The 18,144-nt window shown below is 41.2% G+C and overlaps 1 protein-coding gene across 1 annotated transcript in view; it reads right to left on the bottom strand.

Annotated features, from left to right (window-relative positions):
* Positions 1 to 18,144, bottom strand: part of prima1 (proline rich membrane anchor 1) — a 117,373-nt gene that overhangs the window by 73,210 nt on the left and 26,019 nt on the right. The gene's annotated exons all lie outside the window — the stretch shown is intronic.

The following is an 18,144-nucleotide window of genomic DNA, read 5'->3' as shown; positions in this document are numbered from 1 at the left end:
TCCTCCTATGAACACCATTCTTGGCCACAGTTTTACATATAGTTGATGTGTGCACATGGATATTGGACTGTGCCAGTGATTTCTGTAAGTCTTTAGCAGACACTCTAGGGTTTTCTTTTTTATCTCTCTGAGTATCTTGCGCTGAACTCTTGGCGTCACCTTTGGTGGACGGCCACTCCTTGGGAGAGAAGCAACAGTGCCAAACGTTCTCCATTTGTAGACAACTTCTCTGACTGTCGATTGATGAACATCCAGACTTTTAGAGATGGTTTTGTATCCTTTCCCAGATTTGTACAAACCAACAATCCTTGATGGATTTCTTCAGACAGCTCTTTTGACCGAGCCATGACGCACATCAGACAATGCTTCTCATCAAGACAATTCTTACCCGATGTGTGTTTTTTACTGGGCAGGGCAGTTTTACACCACTCATCAGTGATTGGGCACACACCTGACTTAAAATGTTTGGTAAATATTGGTTTCAATTACTCTTTAAGTGTCCTTAGGCAGAGGGTTCACTTACTTATTTCCCCCCCTTCTGTCATTGCTTGCATGCTATACTCATTAAAATATGAAAACCTACAAATGTTTGGGTGGTTATAGTTAAAGCAGACACTGTTTTTTCATCTGTGTGATTTTGACAAAGGTCAGATCACATTTGATGGTGATTTCATGCAGAAATGTAAGGTTCAGACACTTTTCCATACCACTGAAGTTGAGTACGTCGTAACCCGGGGACTACCTGTATTGTGAAATATTCTCGTTGTAACATGTATTTTATCTTTGTTTTGATGCATTTTTATGTTTTTAGAAAGATTTTTGTCTAAATTTGGGGGGGGGGTTGGAATTAATTAGGGCATTTACATGGAAAACGCATCTCGATTGATGGAATTTTCAGTTTACAAAACTAATTCCAGAACCAATTATTTCGTAAGTAGAGGTAACACTGTACTATCTGTATGAAATGACGCAGTATGTATGACAATGCTATCAGTGTAGTTGGCATTGTTCAAGTACTTTCCAATGTGTTGAATGCATCTGTAAAAACGGTAACAACTGAAAATAAATAAAGTTTTTTATGGTATTCTAATGGATTGAAGTGCAATTTTAGATTCTTTTAACAACTGCTAGGTTTATTCCACCAAAATACAGTGCTGCTCGAAAGTTTGTGAACCCCACAGCGATGGTCAGATTTTTTGTAAAAAAAAACTAAAATAACCTTATTAAATGTTAAGTTATACCCAAATCCACAATACTGACATTCCAAATAATGGACTGAAACAAAAGAAATAGTTATATTGTCATTCTTTATTTAACAAAAGTGGTTGATTTAAGAAAAACTCAGATATCATGTGTGCAAAAGTATGTGAACCCCTTCAGTTAATAGGATATTGCGCCTCCTTTTGCAGAGATTACCTCAACCAAACGGTTTCTGTAGTGACTAATCAGCCTCTCACATCTACTTTGGGGGATTTTTGCCCATTCTTCCTTGCAGAACGCAGTCAGTTGAGAGAGGTTTGGTGGGCGTCTGGCATGAACTGCTCGCTTCAGGTCCCGTCACAGCATTTCAATGGGATTTAGGTCAGGACTTTGACTGGGCCAGTCCAGAACACGAATCTTCTTCTTTTTCAGCCATTCCTTGGTTGTATTGCTGGAATGCTTTGGATCATTATCATGTTGCATGATCCACCTTCTGCCAAGCTTTAACTTCAAAACAGATGGCGTCAGGTTATGTTCTAGGATTTGACAATATTCCTCAGAATTCATGATTCCCTGGACTATGTGGAGTTGTCCAGGTCCTGAGGATGAAAAGCAAGCCCAGATCTTGACATTCCCACCTCCATGCTTCACTGTTGGGAGAAGGTTCTTTTGGTGGTATGCAGTGTTGACTTTTCGCCAGACATGGCGGTTTTGGTTGTGACCAAACAGTTCAATTTTGCACCTACATCAGTTGATGAAAACTCTTTTTAATTTAGTCTCGACAACACAACTGTTAAAAAAACAAAAACAAAAATACTGAATTGATTGATTAGGAAATCAGGTTGAAATAATAGAAAATTCCAAAATGTTGAGGGGGTTCACAAACTTTTGAGCAGCACTGTATATCAACCACTCCCTCTGTCCACATTGCTTGAGGCCGTTGGACAGGACAGCATTCTTTTGGCTCCAATGGACGTGTTCGCAAGGTTTCAATAATGGATGCCAAGCTGTTGACACGTGGCAGGTGGCAACACAACACTTCACATGTTAGATGAATATTTTATAGGAAAGCTGTGCAATCACAGCACACAGTCCCGTTTGAAGTTTGGGCTACGGCTCGTCATGAAATTAGGACATGTGATACGTGCTGTTTGCAATTACCATCTGGAAATTAGAGTAACATCCGGTGGCTCGCAACGCTATGGAGTTCTCTTTAGGTATCTGTCATGGGCTGTTAGTTTGAAAAAAAGTTAGACCAAATAAGGAAATATTACATTACAAGCCGTCTAACTGAACATTTAACAAGTTTCTCAGATGTACTGCACTGCCCTTGAATCGGTCGGGAGCAGCTGTGGAGTAATATCCGCTTTTAGACAAGCCTCCCGGAGCGCTAAGTGATTAGGAAAAGCATCTCGCTCCATTAGCACGTCGGGCTGAGCTTTGTTTATTTTGGCTTTCTGGGTTGGCAGACAGCCGGGAGGGAGAGCAGCTTCATGTCTTTTGCTTGGGATGCCACGGCAACACTGAGAGGCAGCATGTGTCTGATCCACTTCTTTATGCTTGCACACACCAGCCTCCCTGCTGTTCCTACTGCTGCTGCTGCTGCTGCTGTGCAATCTCAATTGAATAGAAGAGCGGGGAAGTGTCTTTTTATCCTCTGACCAAGCCCATTGCTTGTGACAGATGAGTGACAGGCAAAGATGATAAAAAAATAAGAAAAGGGCAGGAGGTCTGCGGTCCTCACCTTCTCGACTGTCTGCTGTGCTCTGGCTTTCATCCAGATGATTTTATTTGGGAAAGCCTGGAGCACTGAGGGCCTTGGAAGAACTAGATGCGGTTTGTTCCCCTCTGACAACTCCTTCGCTCTTATTGGCGTTGACTAACAACAATAGAAAGCGTCTTCTTTGCTATTCTTATTTAAACAGTTTGAAAGCTGAAACATTAAAGTGCATACGACAGGATAAAAAAAGTCTTAAATAGCATTATGATGTGAATTAGAATCATATTTTGAGACAATTCGACTACATACAACAATTTGACAAAGTGCAGATGACGAGGAATTAGTTTTTTAATCCGCGTTTAGCCACGCCTACCATTATAGGGCTCTAGTGTCTCCAACAGGAGGATGACGTCGGCAGGGTCATAGTTTCATCTAATTTAGAATTCAGACCATTGATGGGGAATTATTCAGAATGAGGAAAATGCGACGAAGAGAGCAGCAAAATGTCATTGTTTCAATCTCTCTACTCCATTTTTTTTTTTACAGGATATTCTTTTTATCCAAGTATTTTTCCCCAATTTCTAAATAAATGGTATGGTCATGTGAAATAACAGACTTGTGCTAAATGGAATATGAAACAATAAAAATGCATTTATTCAGTACAACGTGGCAAAATTACTCCATAATGGTCAAAACTGTCGACTTCACCTTTACTGTCACACTTCCCGAACGATATTTTATGCAACGGTAGTTAGTCAGGCTTTTGTCATTTCCCTGCCCTGGCTTCAGAGAATGTAAACAAACCAAGAGGCGTGACAGCTAGCTGACATGCTAACCCGAACCGAGTGACGTCTCAAAGTCTTATTTTTGCTTTTCGAGGCAAAAAATCACACAAAACTAGCCCGGAGCATGTCACACGGTGGCGGGGTAGTCGATTGACTTCGCCAATCGGCAACCCGCCCGGCGGCGAGCAAGTTAGAGCTCGTTCTTCCCCTGCTGCGGGCAGAGGGCTCGTTTGCGGGGAAGCAGCTGGACAATGACCGCCGGACAAACTGGCCGACGTGCTTTACGACACGGCGAAGACGTAAACAGTGAGAGAGTCATACAAGAGCGGAGTGCAATTGTTGTGCAGCTAATATGGCAGGATGTGTCTGAGGAGAACTTTTCTACATGTGATTAAACACATGACTTCAGCATAGACTTCATAATGTATTGACGGGTCCGATCGGTCATGCACTGCGCTTAGCATTCAAGTAGGGGGCCGACCACATCAAGAGGAGCTATTCACAAACACACGCACGCAGAGATCTAACGCCAGATTTTTGTTGAAAAAGTAAGAAAGCTGTACCGCATACAAACATGAAGGATTGTTTCAGGAATGATTTGCTCGAGGCTTCAAGGTAATTTTTATATTTTTCGTACCATGCATGCATTTTGAAACATTGTGAAAAAAATCAATGGGAGAAATTAGCCACTATTGCATTGGCATCATGGTTCGCAAAATTTGCGTAAAATAAATGCTAATTGCACAGTTTTTTTTTTTTTGCTTTTAACCAAGAATCGAGACTGTTTCATGTCCATATCTATGAAGAATTTGGGGATTCATGCATTTATTTACAAGAATTTTCACCAGATAAGCTGTTTACAAAAGGCTAGCGCTATCTACATTCACTAACAGACTAGCATTGTCTACATAGCAAAACTCGGCATTGACACCTTGTGGCATATTTAAATCACTACCTTAAATGATTAAAGAGTGACACGTTTTTTTTTGTTGTTTTTTTTTCAAGAGTGACAGGTGGAATTCTGGTATCGTGGCCTTGTGACGTCACCGCCCTGCGACGTCAACAACAATGGTGGCCTACTAGTTAAAATAATTTGACAAATTGTATAAAACCGAAAACATCAAGAGGGGTTTCAATATCAAATTATAATGACTTGTACTAACATTTATCTTTTAAGAACTACACGTTTTTCTATCCGTGGATCCCTTTAAGTCCAGAAAGCACACACTTGCAGCATTTTACCTAAAACCTTTATATGATATGTGTACCCCATGATTCTCAATAACTTTCTTGCCCTTGCGTTACCCACGTTATCTTTCCTTTTCATCGCCATTTATTCTCCCTTGGCTATTAAATGATCAGGGCAGCTGTGACAAATGTGACAAATAGAAGCCCATCTATCCTCAGATTGCTTGTCGCTGACAAATGACTGCGTAATGAGCTCTGACTGGACCTGGTTTTAAGTGGCATCGCACTGAAGTCTGCATGCAGTCTGGAGCCCACGGGGCTTCAGGACACGACCTGCGTGCATGTATAAAAGATGTGGCCTGCAACTAAATGACTGCGCAAATTAATTCATAAATAATGACCTAGGTTTGGGGATGGAGCCTGTATCGCAACAACACTTTGCTGCCTCTGCTGCATTAAAAAAAAAAAGGTGCCCCTTGGCTACACAGCTGGAGAATTGCCATAATGAATTCCTGAGCCAACCACCCATTATTTCCGCTTCCTGGCTTTGCCTATTTGTTGTTTGGATAAAGCAGAAATAGAGTTCTGCTGAGGAAGGCTAAATATACTTCAATAAATATAATATACAACAAGGCCAAATTACCACCAACGAATAAAACAACGCTGTGATTTAGCATACACATCTGGAGTTACTCTCGCACGGGTGTGTAAATATGTCAAGATGTTTATGGATGGTCGCTCACACGCGTGCAATAGGAATGGTCTTTATTAAATGTCTGCCAACATTAACGGGGAATTCCAAGTGCATGTGTGACACTGAATGGCACACAGATAAATGGGTCTGGCTTTCGCTGCAGGCCAAAACTTCACGCCGCCTTTCCTCTAATAAGCCAAAAGGGGGGAAACATTTTCTACCGCGCTAGCACCCGCGTGGGATTTCGCTTTGCTTTCCTTCTTTGCCGCCAATGTGAGATGCACTTATGCAAATGAAAATCAACAGCATAAACAGTAGAACAGGGGTCCCCAACCGCCGGGCCGCGGACCGAGGCACATTTGCTACTGGGCCACAAAGAAATAATAATTTATTAAAGACTGCATTCTGGCCGAATTAACTTTGGCCTGTGCCCATTAACACACCAATATCCCTGTCTACTCTAGATATAATACTACAGGATAGAATGTCGCCATAAAAATCCATTGATTTGACTGCTAGCAGTACATCTTGTTTTGTATATCTACAGTGTATCACAAACGTGAGTACACCCCACACATTTCTGCAGATAATTAAGTATATCATTTCATGGGACAACACTGACAAAATGACACTTTGACACAATGAAAAGTAGTCTTTGTGCAGCTTATATAATAGAGTTAATTTATTTTCCCCTCAAAATAACTCAAAATATAGCCATTAATATCTAAACCCCTGGCAACAAAAGTGAGTACACCCCTTAGAAAACTACATCCCTAAATGTGCAAATTGAGTACTGCTTGTCATTTTCCCTCCAAAACACAAGAAAGTCCGCAAACAGTTTGCTGAAGACATGTCAACAAAGCACATGGATTACTGGAATCATGTCCTATGGTCTGATGAGACGGGCGGGCCTTCTTGCGTACCGTCTTCAGAAGAGGCTACCTCCTTGGGTGACAGCCATGCACACCAATTTGATGTAGAGTACGGCGTGCGGTCTGAGCACTAACAGGCTGACCCCCCACCTCTTCAATCTCTGCAGCAAAGCTGACAGCACTCCTGTAACTAGTCACATGGCATTTTGGAGGGAAAATGACAAGCATTACTCAATTTGGACATTTAGGTATGTTTTTTCAAAGGGGTGTACTCACTTTTGTTGCCAGGGGTTTTGATATTAATGACTATATTTTGAGTTATTTTGAGGGGAAAATGAATTAACTCTATTATATAAGCTGCATTGTGTCAAATTGTCATTTTGTCAGTGTTGTCCCATGAAAAGATATACTTAAATATCTGCAGAAATGCGAGGGGTGTGCTCACTTTTGTGATACACTGTATGTTCGCTTGTCCTCGATAACATATGATGAAGGGCGGGCGCATCACATTTGTTCCCGGAAATAATTAGCCCCCACACTAGAATGACTGAAAAACAGACGTCTTTGGACATTTTTTTTTACGGGTAAAAGGGAATCTGACGAGCCAGAAGATGAGCCTACCATCTCGAAGAAAACAAAATACGCTACTTCCCAATCACTAAAGACCCACGAACTGCAAAGAAGTGGATTCGTGACCCGTTTGTGAATAAACCGAGTGATTCGAGCATGTCTGTGCAACAGGAGGATCAGCTTGTAGAGATCGCAAATGACGGCGACCGAAAACGTACATTAAAGACAACAACTCTACCGAGGTTCTGGATTAAAGTCATTCTGGAATATTCTGACATCGCTACGAGAGCACTGAAAATCGTGCTGCAATTGCCAACATGGTATCTTTGTGAAGCGGGCTTCCCTCACTCTCCCATCACACTTAGATGGGACAATCTCGCCTCAACAAAACAAGCTCAGGCCTCCCACTGATTCAGCGGGTGAGTTATATTTTCCCTGCAATTAACACGACGGGTCTAAAAACAAATGTTATTTTATATTTGCTGTATTTTTCTGCCGCACACTGCCAAAGTTCTGACAAATTTTGCATGCATGTAACATTAAACGAATGCAGCGATTCCAAAGTAAACACTACAAGCTTTCTTGGAATATTAACTTACGTTTGATCATGGACGGACATACAGAAAAGTCCTCAGACACAACCTGCCATGTTAGCTGCACACAACTGCACGCCGCTCTCTCACTTAAAGAATTCACCATGTCATTAAGATTCATTTACGCCATTTTCGTGTTGCACATGTATGTTTATGATGTAACTAGTTTTTTTGTAGCACCGTTGGATAACATTGAGAGACCAACTGAATATAAAAGAGGGCTCTTTCACCGCCACAAAAGCTTTGGGAGCAAAATTTTATAAGGGTGCAAAATTTGACAGCACACCAGTTCGTGGAAAAAAAGACCCAAATCACACCGGTCCGTGGTGCAAAAAAGGTTGGGGACCCCTGCAGTATAGTATCACTTATTAGGACAGTCTGTTTTGGAAATGGTCAGCTTTCCCATGAAATAACCTCCGAACCCTTTAATCCATCAGGATTCAAAAAGTGTATTGGCATCAGGCATAACTCATTCGTTAGCATTGACAACTGAGAGGGCTGGCATCTATAGTAGAGGTTGACCAATATGGGATTTTCACATACCGATATCAAAAAATAAAATTTCAGCCGATTGCCGATATCCAAAGCTGATTTTGTAAGTTGATATTTGAGGCCAATATACTTTTTTTAAAAGCACGCAGATTATAAAGGCTTTTTTTTTTTTTTTTTTTTTGTAATTGCTTCAAAAGTTTCAAATTTATAATGATGACCTGAGACTTCAAGGATTAATTAAGGTCTAGTGCTACCCAACCAACGAACATAGCACTTGTTTTATAAGTATACACACTCAGCAAGAACAGTACATTATATTCAAATAATAAAACCCACCAGGACGTCACGACGAGATGTTAACAAGTGAAAGTTGAAGAGGATGCTCGCCATGCCAAAGCTAATGCTAACGTGAATGCTACGCTAATGCTACAAGTTAAAGGATCACTCAGTAAACACCTTAAAAGGCTAAAGCAACATTGCATATTCTGTCATGCAATATAAAAAAAAATCTTGCAATATTTACAAAACAAGCAAGCCTAAAGCTTCCTGTAGCAGCCCGCCTTCAAACTGCTGCGGGGACCTTCCGGGGTCCTACCATCAGTCAACAGCAGCCACAGTTGACCACACAAATGCCTGATCAAAATCGTTTTTTTAACACGGGAATCCTGGGTTTTTTGGCTATAAAGAAATACCAGAAAGGCGTCAAATGACCCCAATACCAAACTGACTACTGGGCTTTGTCAAACATTAGACCACTCAAAGAAGCAATCAAGCAGGCCACCCCCCTACACACTCCTGTGGAGTGGTTGCCTAGGTGTGAAGAGGGGGTTTCACTCTAAATAGCTGCAATTAGCATCTTGAATATCAGAGAGAAGGGTGGACTTCTTGGTGGGTCTTGCAAAGGAATTGGCTCACTCTCATTTGGGCGCAAAGAAGGCGCAGAAGGAAACATTGCTTCAGCAACAACCTCCAACACCGAGCCCCGGGAAATGGCAATGTGTCATAAGTCACCACATAAAAAATATTTAGTTTTGTTTTTATTACACCGTCCCTTGTACAGTAGGCAAACTGCAGCTTTTGGATAATGTAAAAAGGTTGTCCGCTCGATTGCCTGCCTGAGCGGTCCACTGTCCGACAAGCAACAACTGTTTTGTCCAACTGGACAAGCCTATTCGGAAGAGGGAAGAGAAAATGAGCTCTAAAGGTACTAATTGCCTCAGACAACCATCCAATGGCGCCTTTCTGTCTCCATACAGTTTACACATATACCGTACATGTGAGACATACTGTAAATCTGACCACAGTATGGTTCCATGCATGAAGTTTAAAAAAATAAATAAAATAAAAATAAGAGAAGAGAAGAGAAGAAAACCTGACTAGAATGTTCCATTTGGATTACACAGAGGACAAAACTGGAAGAGTTGAAGGGACAAGTAAACACTTAAAAAGAAAAGTCATATCCTGTCAGTAGTTTGGTCTATTTTATTGTGGCTTTTTCACCACAACCTGTCTTCTGAGTTTGAAAGGTAGCTAGGCCAACACCAGTTTACCCTTACCCCATCAGCCAAGGCAACCCTGCCCTTCAAACACTCAAGATGCTAATTAGAGCAATCCAACCCTGTGATTTTGCGAGTGTAAATGGGAATGACTAATGAGAACCATAGTGCTCACAATTGATATGCTGATTAGGGTCAGATGATCCTTCTCTGGTTACAAAAGTGATTTGTATCAACTGATCCACCCTCGGCAGTTCTAGTGTTAATCAGCTTATTTTTTTGTTTGTTAATCCGCCGATGTTGAAAAAAAAAAGTCCATTTATCAGCCAGATATATCGGTCAACCTCTAATCAATAGCAACAAATGAGTTAAACGGTATGACAACACCTGGGGAAATGCTAATATTCCATCATTTATCCATCAACACATGCCTTTTGAATTCATATCATGCCACTTCGTGTAATTACACACATCGCAACACCAAGAAAATGATAGAAATTAGGTCGATTGTACAGCTAAAAGGACCTGCCCCCGAGATGCCGGAAATCTAGCATATTGTGTGCGTGGCGTCACTATAAGGAAACAACTGGCTCAGTGCTTAGTACTGAATGGTGGCGATGATGGCGGACAATTTTGTTTCTAGTTGCAGCGACGAATCCGACGTAACGAACATTCTTCTAATGGTGACGAGGAGAGTTATGAACCTTTCTTTGGTGTTTTGGGTTATCAATTTGAGCCCAAACGAAAGCCAATGCAGCCTACTGAAAGGATCATTGAGGGGAGCAATCACACTGATGAAACAACGGCGGCAACAGAAACACCGAAAGGTTTGTTTTGCATTTCTTTTTGTGAAGCTGATACACCGTGACCGCAAAATAAAGTAATGTATAGAATAATTATCGTTTAATGTGCTATCATCGGTTTTCGCTCTGCCAACCAACACAAATATGAATGGGATTAGAGGATTTGTTCTATATATTTTACGAGCGATAATTTATACATGTGTCCAGTCCTATATCCAATGCATGATATGTTTTTTATTATAAAAGAGTACTCACTCTGGCCATTTCCCTCCTTGGCTTTGCCTGGGGTGGTGGGGTGGTCTCATCAGAGCCAGTCATCGTCCTCTTTCTTGTTATCTCGGGACATTTAGGTGGCTGCGTGTGTAGGTGGGCACCGCATCTGCTTTCAGCAGCAATTTCTTAGTAAAACCTGATTTCATTTGTCCATAATTCGTTATAGCTTTCAGGTGTAAAATGCGCACCCTACAAAACCGTGCCGGAGGCTGGGTCTGCAAAATTAGCCCTCTTAGCACTGACGAACTTTACTCATTGTCTGCGTAGTCCAGCTCTTTTTCTCGCGTTCGGGAACTCATGGGTACTACATTGCGACAAATGGCTATTTGTAAACCACATAGCATGACAGGTTTGAACCATTTTAGCGATTTTTTGATAAAACACAAACGCAACTCTCTCGTCGATAAATAAATTTATGAAAAGTCCGGTTTTCAATATTTTTCATGGCACCAATTAGCGTGTGTTGAAATTGACTGACGCTTTGCACAGAACATTACCGTCAATGATCTTATTATTAGAGTGTAAAGGCGTTTCTAACAGCGTTATTTTTTTCCAGTAGTGAGTAATCTAATGAATCACTTTTCCCATCTTTGCAACACTGTTACCGTTACTGAGGAGGTGAAGGGGTGCGTTACTACAATTTGGTAAATGTAGCGCGAGTTGTCGACAGTTGATTTTGTCACACATTAGCTACGTTCTGCCTGGATAGAGCAGAGCGGGAGGGGGAAGGAGGAATGGGGGTTGTGACGCCATTGCAAACGTGATGAGGATTGGCTAGTTGGGCGGAACATGCTGTGATTAGTACCGGTGTTCTGTTGATTTGCGCTCCCTCGTCAAAGTAAACTACACGTTGCTGACAGCAGCTCAACGGCAGGGACTATCGATGACAGCTGTCCCGTCGGACAAATCTAATTTGTGTTTTCACACATTTACATTAGATACTTCCAGTGTCGAAACACTAAAAAGATTATGGGTAGCGGTGCGACAGTTAACAGGCATATAACGTCTTGTAAAAAATATTGTAGTAGCATACTGTAGGTATGGTGTATTTCAACAGGCTTATAACATCCTTTAAATAAGACTGTTACTAGAAGTAGCATAATTTAACAGGACTACAAATTATTTTTAAAAAATATTATTTACCATGATTTTTAATAGGCTTAGTGGTTAAAAGGGTCTATAAAATGAATATATTTTAAAATATATCACTCGTACTTCTCGCAGCAACAACAATGACGTAGTCAAAACGGTTGACCAACTAAATAAATTATCACACATACAGAGCAACGCAGCATTCAAGACAAATTGGAAATAAGAAATCCAACAAGTGGATGGTAAATGGTCTTATACTTTCATAGTGCTTGTCCACCTTTCAAGGTGCTCAAAGCGCTTTACCAGTGCTTAATTTGTAAATCATAAGGTGCGGGAACGCAAAGTACAGTATATATGACAGCACAGGTAAGACTAGACACACACAGGTCCCGGAAAACAGGCAAAAACTGGTGTCGAAAACAACACGCAAATGCCCACTTGCCATGCTGTGGGATTTATAAGTCTCATTTTCAGATAATAATACTACTACTACTAATAATAATAATAATAGATTGTATTTCTAGAGCGCTTTTCAAGCCACACAAAGATGCTTCACAAGAGAGATGGAATCATAGTACCAGCAAAAGAATCATAAAAAAATTAAAAGCATAATATCCATGGTATGAATATTATGACAACAATTTAGAATTATTTAGGCTATACTCTGCACAGCACGGGCAATTGTCCACATAACCACAGGTGGGACTTACAGTCAGCAATTAGTTTTTCAACAGGTCTAACTTGTAAAACATAGAAAAAAAGATTGGCACGGCGGCCTATTTAGCTTACCATATTTAGTTATCCAAAACATTCCTTGTTGTCATTGTTGCTTTTCTGACTCGTTTGACTATCTTTTAGGCATGTTGAAATACCGTTTGATCCTAAAGTTTTTTCTAATTTATGTTAGGGACTGATTTGTTGGTGCAGCTTTTGAGCGTATCAACAAATCTCTGACTCTTTCAAATGACGTAACATTTTATAAACAACATTGTTACCAGCATCTCCAAGGGGCCGCTGTCCCTTTTCAGTGTGACCGGCATTGCCAATTTGACGTAGAAGAAGAAGTGGGTGAGTGTATAGGGGAGAGAAAGGAAGCGCAGTGTTGACTTTAACTATGGTTTGGAGTTGAAAGCCAAAGCTAACCCAAAGTGCAGATTGGAAACAACATGCAATTCTTGTGATATGTTCTGTAAATGAATCGATGCATCTTATTATTTTATCCCCGCGGACCGACCACAGAGCAAGCAGAAGATGATGGATTGATGGCTGGACATTTTTTAAAAACGTTTTATATTGTAGCATCACCGGGGCTGTCATCGGCACGGTAATTTATGGGTCAACGCAGGGCTCCTATAGATCCCACTCACATGACGTCACAACCACGCCTCCGCGCCATATTGTCCGTCAGCTGGTCGTGTTTACGCATTACCGCTACGTAAATTCCTCCTATTATGGCGTGTTTTTCTGCTCGTTAACATTAATAATCAAAATGGTGAAGGCGTGTGTGGCGGTTGGTTGCAGTAACAAAGAAGATAGACGGAGAGACTTGAAGTTCTACCGTATTCTGAGAGACCCGGAGAGGAGAGTGAGATGGACTGCTGCAATTCGACGAGAAAACTGGGCACCAAACGATCACCACAGATTATGTAGTAGTCATTTTATATCTGGTAAGATGCATTTAATATATATTTAGGGGGTTTTGGGCTGACAACCACAATTAAGATTATTGCGAGGCTAATCGCCGAAAACATACAGTTTCAAATTCAAGATGCTTATTTCTTCCACCATCATTATTTTTTTAATAATATTTAGCTGGTAACAAGTGAAAGAAGTCGTCTATGGATCATCAGTTAAACGGGGTGTCCAAACTTTTTGCAAAGGGGGCCAGATTTGGTGTCGTAGAAATGTGGGGGGCTACCTTGGCTGATTTACGTAGAACAATATATTTAAACAAATTTTAGCAAGCCCTTCTGTGTCTCACATTTGCATTATTATTTTTTTTTTTTAATTCATAATTTCAACAATCTCGCCTTTGTGGCATTCTCTTTCGACACTCGGGCTCTTGCGAAATACTGCTGCTGTGAAATTAAACTAGCTTCAAGTTGCTTTCATTTCTCGCTGCGTATCTTCCCTGTAATGTTGTCGTACATGTCAGCGTGTCTTGTTTGGTAATATCGCGTCACATCGAACTCTTTGAAAACAGCGACTGTCTCTTTGCAAATGAGGCAGACACAGTTGTTGCGTATTTTATTGAAGAAATAGTCCAATATCCACCTATCCTTGAAGTGTCGGCCATCGCAGTCAACTTTTTTGTTTATTGATTGTCGCCATTTTAGAAAATTGGAAGTAAAGCGTCACACGGGGTAATGTTGCTTAGAGTGCTGCTCTTAAAGTTTTTCAAAGTTTCGTGAGAATAGGCTGAGTTTCTGTGGACAAGATAGTTGTAGATATCAGGGTAGCAGATGTCAGGCAGAGACGGCGAAGACAGCGGGTCGAAAAATATCGATTTAGGCATCAAATATGAATCTGGCAAATGGATCGACCGAAACTTTTCCACATAACGCCTTTTATGCAACACATCCAATGAGTTTACAGCGTCTGAAAGCACCGGGGCTTCCATGAATTGCATTATAAATTGCACGATAAATTGAGACCATTGAGAATACGGACACACAATGACGGACAATATGGCGGCACAATACAGCGACACATCTTTGTGTGACGTTGGTGAGTGGGGTCTATTGGTGCGCCAGCGCGACGCTCCAATTGGTGGACTGCATAGCCGCCCACCAGTGACTTGTTGTTTGTTTTGCATTAGGGTGGCGGAAAGAAGAATAAAATGAGGGGGTAAAAAGCGTCAAGGTTCCTGTGTTATTTTTGCAGCCAAGCTTTCACTTAGCAAGCATTACAATTTAAAGTGACTGTTTTCTGTTCAGCCCAAATGCTTGATGAAAAGTTCGGGCAACGATGACTTTAGAGTGGTGGTGTCCAGTGTTATGTAATGTGTCCTCCGTTCGGCAATGCGCAGGGATTCGTGACATTATTTAATATAGATGGCGCTAGCGTTGCAAGCGATGATGATGAGTTCATCCCTTCACAGTCTCTTCCACGTCGCCTAGCATAATATAATCATTATTATTTACAAAAGGTGCCGGAACAGACTAAATAAGTCCCGGAACACATGGAGGCCAAAATCAAGAGGTACCGGAACATGTTCCGGCATGAGCCGGCACAAATTAACCTCTGCGCTTTACACTACATTGCCATCTACCTACTGGTGACGCAGCACCAGGAGCAATGTGGGGTTCAGTATCTTGCTCAAAGATACTTAGGCAAGTCATCAGGGCAGAGAATCAAACCCACAACCTCTGGGTTGGGGGACAACTACTCTACCACTGAGCCACGCCATTCCCAAAGTGGATACACAGGGTAATTGTACCTTCTGCCATCTAGTGAAAAAGCTCTCAGTTTTCCTACCTGTCACCATAAATTGCTGCCACAGGTAGATGAACAAATAGCCATAATTTGCTCTCATGTTTGACCTCAAAGTGTTTAATTTAGAAGTAAACAAAATCTTGTTGACAACATTCGTCAGAGGTGAATTGACTGTGAAGATGCTGCAAACTACAACAAAATAGAGATATGCATTCTCGGTTAAGAACAGAACTCTCCACCACACTAACCACACTACTCCAGTACGGTAGTAAAGTCGTACTTACAATATAAGTAAACTGCTGACCAAAAGTATTGGCACCCCTGCAATTCTGTCAGATAATGCTCAATTTATCCCAGAAATTGATTGCAATTATAAATGCTTTGGTAGTAATATCTTCATTTATTTTGCCTGCAATGAAAAAACACAAAAGAGAATTTAAAAAAAAACAATTAAATCATTATCATTTTACACAAAACTTCCCAAATGGGCCGGACAAAAGTATTGGCACCCTCAGCCTAACACTTGGTAGCAGATTCTTTAGACCAGGGGTACCAGGGGCAGCTTGTTTTCCATGTCTCCCGGATTTGGCTACCCCTGCTTTAGACAAAATAACTGTGAACAAACGCTTCCGGTATTCATCAATGAGTTTCTCACAATGCTCTGCTGGAATTTTAGACAATTCTTCTTTGGGCAAGTGCTCCAGGTCTCTGAAATTTGAAGTGTGCCTTCTCGAAACTGCCATTTTCAGATCTGTCCAAAGGTGTTCTATGGGATTCAGGTCTGGACTCATTGCTGGCCACTTTAGAAGTCTCCAGTGCTTTCTCTCAAACCATTTTCGAGTGCTTTTTGAAGTGTGTTATGGGTCATTGTCCTGCTGGAGACATTATGCTGCAGAATTTGTTGGTAGTCTTCAGACTTCATAATGCCATGCACACGGTCAAGCAGTCCAGTGCCAGAGGCAGCAAAGCAACCCCAAAACATCAGGGAACCTCCTCCATGTTTGACTATGGGGAGGGACCGTGTTCTCTTCTTTGAAGGCCTCGTTTTTTTCCCTGTAAACTCTATGTTGATTCCTTTTCCCAAAAAGCCCTACTTTTTACTCATCTGACCAGAGAACATTCTTCCAAAACGTTTTTGGCTTTCTCAGGTAAGTTTTGGAAAACTCCAGGCTGGCTTTTAAATGTCTCTGGGTCAGAAGTAATAATAATAATAATAATACATTTTATTTGTACAGCGCTTTTTTCCAATGCTCAAAGACACTTTACAGTAGGAACAAAAAAACAGCAAACAACGTGAACAGAACAAAACAATAAAGAAAATAATTATATGGTAAAAGCTAGTTTAAAAAGGTGAGTTTTTAACAGTTTTTTGAATGTGGGAAGGTCTTTACAGGTATGGATGGGTTTAGGGAGTGAGTTCCAAAGGGAGGGGGCAGCAACAGAGTAGGCTTTGTCCCCCCAAGTTCGGTGTGTTCTTTGTTGGGGCGGTGCGAGGATGTTGCCATTACAAGAGCGGAGGTGACGGGAGGGGGTGTGGGGACAGAGAAGGTCTGCGAGGTAGGGAGGGGGAAGTTATTGAGTGCTTTTTAAGTGATAAGGAGGATTTTGAACTGAATTCTGTATGAAATAGGAAGCCAGTGCAGTTTATGGAGGTCGGGGGTAATGTGGTTCCTATAGGGGGTCCGGGTGAGAAGGCGTGCAGCGGCGTTTTGGATATATTGTAGTTTATTGATGAGTTTGGATGAAGAACAGAAAAGAATGCTGTTACAGTAGTCAAGTCTGGAGGAGCTGAAGGCATGGATGAGGGTTTCAGCAGCAGAGAAGGTGAGGGAGAGGCGAAGACAGGCTATGTTCTTGAGGTGGAAGAAGGCAGTTCTGGTGATGTGGTTGACGTGCTGATCGAATCTTAGTTTACTGTCAAAAATGATACCTAGGTTGTGGGAATGTGATGAGAGAGGCAGGGTGCAGTTGTTGATGGTGACGGAAAAGTGACTGTCTGTGATGTGAGCTGAAGGGTCGAAGATGATTATGTCTGATTTGTTACTGTCAAGTTGAAGATAGTTTTCTTGCTTCCAGAATTTGATTAAAGAAGTGGGGTCTTCCTGGGTATCCTACCACAGAATCCCTTTTCATTCAGACGCCGACAGATAATACGGGTTCGCACTGTTGTACTGCAGGACCGCTTGAACTTGTTTGGATGTTAGGCGAGGTTCTTTATCCACTATCCGCACAATCTTTCGTTGAAATCTCTCGTAACTTTTTTTTTTCAGTCCACATCTAGGGAGGCTAGCCACAGTGCCATGGGCTTTACACTTACTGATGACACTGCGTACGGTAGTCCTCAGACAGTTCTTTGGTCTTCTTTCTTTTCTCCATGCCTTGTGGTACACACAAGGACACAGGACAGAGGTTGAGTCAACTTGAATCCATTTTAACTGGTTGCAAGTATGATTTAGTTATTGCCACCACCTGCTATGTGCCACAGGTAAGTAACAGGTGCTGTTAATTAAACAAATTAAAGAAGCATCACATGATTTTTTAAAGTGTGCCAATACTTTTTTTCCTACTCTCTTTTGTTGTTGTTTTTTTTGTTTGTTTGTTTTTTTATTGCAAGCAAAATAAATGAAGATATTACTACCAAAGCATTTGTAATTGCAATCATTTTCAGGGAGAAACTGAGCATTATCTGACTGGATTGCAGGGGTGCCAATACCTTTGGCCAGCAGTGTATAGTGCACCTGTATAAAAACAACAACTAGGCCATAAATATGAAATATTCAAATGAAAATAAGTAACAATGGCAGCCTTCTTGTGCAACGTAACAACATATTCTTGCACCGCTCTGTTTAAATCTGCTCCTTTGGATATTTGAAACTGCATGCCAGGACCATCTGCACATTAACAATGGATGTCTCACTATCTCAGAGTACA

This window comes from Corythoichthys intestinalis, chromosome 15 (genome assembly GCF_030265065.1).
Source record: "Corythoichthys intestinalis isolate RoL2023-P3 chromosome 15, ASM3026506v1, whole genome shotgun sequence".
In the NCBI taxonomy this organism is placed as follows: domain Eukaryota; kingdom Metazoa; phylum Chordata; class Actinopteri; order Syngnathiformes; family Syngnathidae; genus Corythoichthys; species Corythoichthys intestinalis.
Note: the sequence above shows the minus strand (reverse complement) of the source record. Positions and strands in the feature narration are given on the sequence as shown.